We start from the raw sequence: 8,104 nt of genomic DNA on the forward strand, positions 1-8,104 counted from the left end.
AAAGTTTGTGTCTGCTAATGTCTTGCTCTGAGCATCGATCGATATATATACACATTTTGCACAACGTTGCACTTGTCGCGAGGGTGGTTTCATCGGTTTATTGCAGCGGGGGAATGGGGCTGGAATGGAGATGGTGATGTTTGTGTTTGTGTGCTCAAAGTTATGGAGATGTCGTAAAATTAATATGTTGTAGAGAAGGGGCAGCGATATTTTTATTATTTGTTTTCAAACACGGCAAATGGCTGTATGTATTTTTATTATTGGACCACAAATGCTTAACAGCGTTGCTATTCGTTGCCATCGAGTGGGGCCAACATAAACTTTGCCACTTACCAACATGTTTTTCGCAATGACAAAATAATAATAAACTAGGCGTGGGGAGTGTTTGCTTAATACTATCTGAAATTATGGGAATAATCAAACTTGGTTTTAATGCGACTTGGCCAGCAATAAGCAAGTTATTAGCTACAAGTTTCTCATTAAATATTCCTGCTTTTCGATTAATTCAATTTTGGCACAAAAATTCAACATATTTTGTACATCGATCTAATTTTGCATTTCCCATTTCATTTTCTAACTAGGAAATTGAAGCTATGAGATTGTTTTTGGTTTTTAACATCATAAATTGATGTATTTATTGCACCGCTACAAAGTAAACATCGCATTGTGTTTTAGAGTTGAGTGAAAATATCGAGTTGCGTTTCTGATTTTCAGAAAACTGTTTTGATTGCTGCTCCAATTTTTAATAACAGCGAAATGTTGTGTTTGTTTTTTCAAAATTTATCGATGTAGACTGTCAGAATTTGGACTTTAAAGTTTAAACATTTCACTTTGAAAGTAATGCCATAAAATGCTTCCTTTATCTAATCATCATACCATTCCCATTATCTCTCTATCTCCTCTCTTTCTCCCTCTCTCTCCGTCTCTCTGCCTCTGTCTCTCTCTTTGAATTCCTTTCGAAAATTCTTGAAATTGTGTCAAATTTTGAGTTGAACAACTTTCAAGCATAGCCGTTGCCCTTATTTATGATAGATGGCACTCTGCACTCTGTTTTTTCCGCCGACTTTTCCTGACTTGTGTGGCGACTCTCGTGGCACGCTAAGATTTACTACCTGCACTAATCCCTGTGACGCCTGCAGCACTGAGAACCAAGAGATTGAGAGAGAGAGAGCGTATGTAGTTTGTTGTATCTGTAGCTGAATTCCCTGTGGCGGGCTAGGGAAACAATGGTCGGGCATTCATTCGGGCGAAACTACCTGACCCCCCGTAAACCCTGTACAAAACAAAAAAAAAAGAAAACAAAAGCGACTCTCAACTGCTGCAATGCATTGCACCTGGTGCTGCGCCATGGATGGGTTTCGAGACACAAAACGCTAACACTCTCTCTCTATATGCCTAGTCTTAGTTGGATTCGGTTACTGCTGCTTCTTCTTCTTCTTCTGGTTTATGCATTTGTGAAATAGCACGGAAACATTTTATAACCGAACATGGAAATTCGGTTTTATGCTTATTTGGTTTATTTTTTCAACCTCGAAACAAGTTGGGGGCCCCAGCTGAGGCTATAACCCCAAATGCAAACAATGAGCAAATGAGCGAGAAGCAGAAGAAGCAAACTTAAATAATGTTAAGCTCTTCTTTCTTTTTTTTTTATGAACCCACACAAAAAGATATGCACAGCGTTGTGGCACTTGAGGCGCCATTGTAATAATAAATCCAAATCAAGTCTAAATCAAATAGAGCAACATAATCTGCCATAATAATCCCCCGCCGCCAACTGCTGTCTCCCCGCACCACCCACTCCCCCCAGTCTGCCCCGCAGCAACTACTAATTTTTGAGGTGCGAGCGGCACTTGATCTTCATCGTCATCGTCATCGTCACTTGTGTTGATCAAGAAACGAAAACTGAATATGAAAACATACATAACATTAATGAAAATGAAAATGAATGTGTGGCTGTTGGCATAAATTGAATTTGATTGTTCAAGTAGTCAGTCAACTTGTCTCGCTCACTGTCTGTCTGCCACAGTGCCTCTGCCTCACTGCCTCTGACTCCGTTTCAGCCTCTGGGTGTATCTAATGTAAATCGTAACGAAATGCACAGTGCAACGAGGGAAATAAATTTTGTTATTTGTCAACAGAATTGTATTCATTTAATGATGTTTTTGATTTGCTGAAATAGTTATTAAATTATTTAAATTATGTTAGGCTCATTCTGTGCTACTATCAACCTGTGCCTTGTATAGCGAATAGAAACACATATTTTGTTAACTAAAACGTATTTTCATATTAAACAAAATGATATCAGCAATCCTCCTAGGTCTCTCTACAAATGGAAATATATTAACTAGGCTTACTACGATATATATAAGTAAGTCAAATTTATTTCCAAAATTCGATTATTTTCTGTCGCAATAAAATGAACGAGTCGGCTTCATATACCACAAAAGCATATTTAAAATAGACTAAATTTATTTGTGAATTGGTTTGCCATGCACCACATGAAATCTAATTTATTTTGATATTTCAAATAACTTCGCTTGCTCATGAATTTGAAATGTGGCTTTCGATATACTGTCCTCAAAAAAATAAAATTTATTAAAAGTTCACAACAATTTCTAACGCCATAAAATACGAGAGTCATCATCATATCTCTTCTAGTTTCTCAATCACATTTGTCACACTGTGGTCTCTGCCTGGTATTCAAATTCAGTTCTCAAAAACAGCTGCTACACTTCATTACCATAAGGTTTGCAACCGAAGGGCAGACCTTGGGGCATATACATCGTATAGTACGATATGTAAAGCACTCATATCCTCAGCTCATTCCCCATCCCCAGATGCAATTTGATGTGTTATTATGCTTTTTGTTGCTTATCAAACTGAAAATTCAAATTCAACTAGCAGCAGCAGCAGCAGCACATTGTTTACAACGCCCCCACCTAAAGCGACAACAGCAATAGCAGCAGCAACAGCAACAGCAACACACAAACACTTGAGGAGCTGCAAAAGTGACACTTCTAAGAGATTAAAGTGACATGTAGTGTCTGGACCTGGAACCCGGAGAGTTTTGCCAGTGCGAGATGTAGAAAGTTGAGGCGGCATGAAATGGAATTATATTTGTTGTTATTGTTGTGCGAGTGTATGTGCGTGTGCCTGTGTGTGCTTGTGTGCGCTATGCATAGATTAATAAATTATAAGCCTGGTTGACTGCGTCGAGACCTTTTGCGCTTTCTTTCTTACATTTCACCCAGTCTCCTGGGGGACACCCAACCCAAAAACCAAGCCGACCTCGACTTCAACTCCGACTCAGACACCGACTGTGTGTGAATGTGGAGCAATTAATGTTCGTGTTTTGTCATTTCATGCCACGACTGTGTCTGGGGAATGTACAACAAATATACAAACATATATATGTATATATATATATATAAATGTATACATCCATGTACTTTATGCACATAATTAAGCCGGTGTATCCGTAAAAGTATGCGACACTTCCGGCTCTACTGAAGATGGGCTTACAAAATAAAAAAAACAACAAACCCTGAGACACTCATTCTCCATCACAGTCTCTCATTCATCTCACTCGCACTCCATCTTCAGCTCCAACTCCATCTCTTTCACTGCCTTAATACAACTCATTGAGCGCTGACCACGCTTCTGGACAAAAAAAGGGGTTATATTTTCTTTTCTTTTCCTTCCTTTTATGTGGCATTTGAAATGTAATGGATGTGGAATCGGGGAGTTGCGGAGGAGCGTGTGGTGAGTGCATTCACAGTGTCACATTGATGAAAGATTCTGCGGAAATGCCAGAGCACGAGCAAAAGAATGCAGCTGGACATGGACGTGGAACGTGTACTAGCTGAATAGCTGATATAATGTTACACGCAAAAAGGGGAATGCCGTTAATTAGGCTTAAGCTGGAAAGATATGCGGGCCAAGTGCCATTAGTAAACAGCTAAGCAGCTAAACAGCCAATGTTTTGCAATTTACTCTAATTTGAATTAACGCTTCGAGCTTATATCTAGATCAAGAGAGTTTTATCAAAGCTGACTTTATATCTTAATATTTAATAACTAAATAAGTAATTTGGGTGCTTATGATTGACTTTACTTGTCCAATTTTAAGTCATACCAACAAAAGATTAAAAGAATAACATTCCCAATTACTATCCAAAAAACTATTCTAATTTAACAAAGTTATGAGAGTATAGCGCACAATAGTCTTGTATCTACATATTAGATATATAGATTAATTTCATATTTTAGACAATTATCAGGTGGATGGTTTTTTCAATTTCAATTCTTGTTAGGTATCGCATTCACTTGACGTTTGGAAGCTGCTCCCTGTCTGTCCCTCTTCACAGCACAACTGACAGTTCTTGGCTGGAGTCTTGTTTCTGTACACATTCAACTTTTAATGGACGCATTATGATGATGCACTTGAAACACGCAAGGAGCTGCTGTTTCGTATCATGTTGTTAAAGTGTTTCGTATTTCAGAAAATTGAACTCAAATGGGTTTTCTCTACATATTTACTTTATTATGAGCTAATAAATTGTCAGCTTGATGGATATTTCTATTTACACTATATGCATATATGCAGACAGCTTTCTAAATTCGTTTTATCTTATTTGCCTTGCCAATATTGAACTAACATTTCTTTTTTGTTTTATATGCTTCTGTTTGCGGTGCTAATAAATCTAGCCTTGATTGATATGCACATATGAAGATAACAACCCGTAGGTGCTTTAGTTCCGCCTTTGGTCTGCTGACAGCAGCTCTTTTCCTACTCCTTCTCCAGCTAATACCCTGGTGCCATTTTACTCTTTGCTGACTTCAGCTTAATCCCTATTGCTTGGGTGCTTATAAAAAAAAAGTGAGAAAAAATCAACAGACCCTTCTCCCCCTTACCATATAGCTTATCTGGACAAGTTGTACAGCAGCAGTGAGTAGGAGAATTTGACACATGTCATAAGCAGTAGCAGCCAAACACACAGACAATAAATACTCTTCATTGCGGATGGTCCCAACTTGCATAAGCCACAAAAAAACAAATCACTTGGGGACTGGCAAGGGGGATGGGCACGAGCCAGAAGTAGTGGTAGGGAAAGGCGCGTAACTTGGCATTATTTGAATTAAGTGCATACTTAAGCGTAATTTATTGGAAAATCCACAAGAGCCCGCAGGCGGCCCAAAGGGGCAGCCATTTAGTCAACCAGATTGTGTGTGTGGCACACTATATATATACATATATATGAGTGTGTGTGTGTATGTAAGCGCCAGTGGCTTTTCATAAATCGTATTGTTTCAAGGCAATACTTAGTGGTGTCTCATTAATCTGGAGACCAGCACCAGCTCCAGCTACAGCTACAGCTTCATTCCATCTATGTCTATCTAGCGACAACTATTTGAATAGTGCGCTTCACTTGTTTGCCCAAATGTCACTCGCTTTTTCACGCCTTATCTTAACAAAACCCAAAGGCAAAGGCAAAGACTGGCTGTGTGTGTATGTGTGTTGGGTTGTGTCTTGCTGATTGTGGTTGGCTGTTGAGGTCTGCTAATGCTGCTGCTGTTAGACTTGTATACAAGTAGTAGTCGGTCCCAGGGCATCTCTCTTTGGTTTTGAGTAACGAGTTATTGGCATGCATTGAATTTTGCTTGTTGGAATTTTTGTGTGCTGCCGTTTGTTGTTGCTGTTGTTGCTGTAGTTGCCGTTGTTTGGGCACAGGCGAGAAGAGTAGACAATCATTGGCATGTATAGAATTTCACTGATTTATGTTTCATATGAGAGAACTCAAGAGACTGCCGCCTTTCGCCAACAGCCAACCAACCAACCACCCACCCAATCTCAATCTAGAGACTGTGAATCTGATGCCCGTCTCCGGTCGGGTGACAATGCAGTGATTACATCTTTTGAGCATTTTACCCCACACACTTCCGTTTTGGCATCTTCATGGTGCTCGTCATCCTCATCGTCATCTTGTGAAGAAAGGCATGCCTTTGCAGCAACAAATATTTCTCGTGCGCCTTTCCTTCTGCTCTTCTCTGCAAGCTAGAGAAATGATAAATTTTTGATTAAAGGCCCATCGTATGGATGGGTTGGCTGCCGACTGCCTGTGTTTGGCATGCCTTTGATAGGCAACTCCAAAATACACACACACACTCGAGGCTCTAACTGTAGGTGTGTTTCCTCATTTGTTTGCTTACCTGCAATATATCCTGTAATTCAATTTTGATATAATGTTTGCGACTATGCTGAAAATATCAGCGTAAAATGTCGTTGCAGTTAGTTGTTTATAGATATAATCAAAGTAATTTAGCCATAAAGAACAAACACAGTCATAGTCTATACATTCAGATATGCTTTATTTTGACCTCTAGCGTACTTCTCACTCTACACACCAATATTATGATACTGTCCACTGATTAATAATTGAGTAGCACCTTTAAGATAGTCTCACCCTCTGCATATATTATTCAGGGTATATACGTGAATACTTTCCCAAGCTTGTTAAATTACATTTGCTGGCCAATGTTCGTTGCGTTTTCATTGATTGCCAGTTAAGTATATTTGACAGGCGCATCTCTCTCTCTCTCTCTTTCTCTCTCGCTCTCTCAGACTCTCTTCATCTCTGTTTGCCTTGCTGTGAGTACTACAGTTAGAGCAATTGGTCGCCATCATTCATATTACCAATCAAATATCAAGTCAATCGCTGCTGTCAGCTATCCAAATTCTAATTTAAACAATTAATTTCAATATGTGAACTTGGAGAGGGAGAGAGAAAGAGAAAGGGAGAAGGAGAGAGAGCGGAAGAGAGCGCGGGAGAATGTGAGTGTATCTTTAACATGTCAATTTGCAAATTAAAGACAAAACATGACAGACGATAAAGAGACAGCGGGAAGTGTGCCGCAAGCAGAGTTCGTAATGGAAATGGAAGTGGGAAAATAAAGTAGATGGATAGAAAGAGGGAGAGGGAGAGGTGGGGAAGCAGGAAAGACCACACAGTGCATAAGTACACTAAATATAGAACAGATTTTGGACAGCGGTTGAGAGTTGAGTTTGTGACGGATTTCAAGTGGGGAAGAACTGAAAAAGAAGAAGCAGGAGAAAAAACTGGAAGATTGAGGACCGGTACTTAGAAGACGAGCACAAAACACACACACACACACACACACACAAACAGAGATACACACAAATTTGTAGACGCATTTAATTAAGCCAAAGTGCTCTCTTAAGCTCTTAAATTTAATTGTTTCGCTGTCCAGCTAGCTTTAAATGGGCTCTAAACTAGTTGAACCCCAGAAATAGGTTAAATCACAAAATGCGTAGGATTGTTAAACAGCTTCAATCCAATTAACCAATTAATGAGTTAAGCGATAGCAAAATTATTTCTTAATCAGCATACATTAGCGTTTTCAGAAAATTAACTTGTGAAAAAAGTTAGAAAAACACATGTTTTTTTTTCACTCAGCAGCACATAAGTTGAGTCATTAGCTCTGGCTGCCTACAGGTTGTTATTTCTTTTTGTTTCTTATCTCCCACCAATTTTGACTTAAGGAAACATATGTTCCCCAGTGCAGTGCAAGTAGTAGCTATAGTAATAGTTGTTCGACTAAGGTGATTAGTCTTCTTTCTGTTGGCGCTGTCAGCTACTGCTGCTGACAGGTGGTTACAAAACTAACCCCCGAGCATTGTCGGCAGACCTTAAAGAGTAAAGTACATAAGGGGGACAAGTGAAGGAGGACCCTCAAAATTTTGGTTGCTTAAGAATGAAAACTTGGAAATGTGGTCTTCCGTTGGTCAGCTTGGTGGTTTTTTCGGGTATGCACGAAGTTAATGTTGCTAAAATTGTTGTTTCGATGGTGAATTTCTTAAATTTACTTGCTTCTGATAATATGAATAATGTTAAACTATCACAAATGTGCTACTAGACTAAAGATCTGCTTCTCAAATATATCATATCTATGTTACAATAACTTCAGCCTATATCCCAGAATATATTGTTGCCTTGTGTCTCACATTTCTCATGCCATTTAAATCGAATATTGAATACTTTGAATAACTGACTACTGACACTTTATTTTCGTTTCCATTTCATTTT

This window comes from Drosophila grimshawi, unplaced genomic scaffold (genome assembly GCF_018153295.1).
Source record: "Drosophila grimshawi isolate 15287-2541.00 unplaced genomic scaffold, ASM1815329v1 contig_1367, whole genome shotgun sequence".
Lineage (NCBI taxonomy): Eukaryota > Metazoa > Arthropoda > Insecta > Diptera > Drosophilidae > Drosophila > Drosophila grimshawi.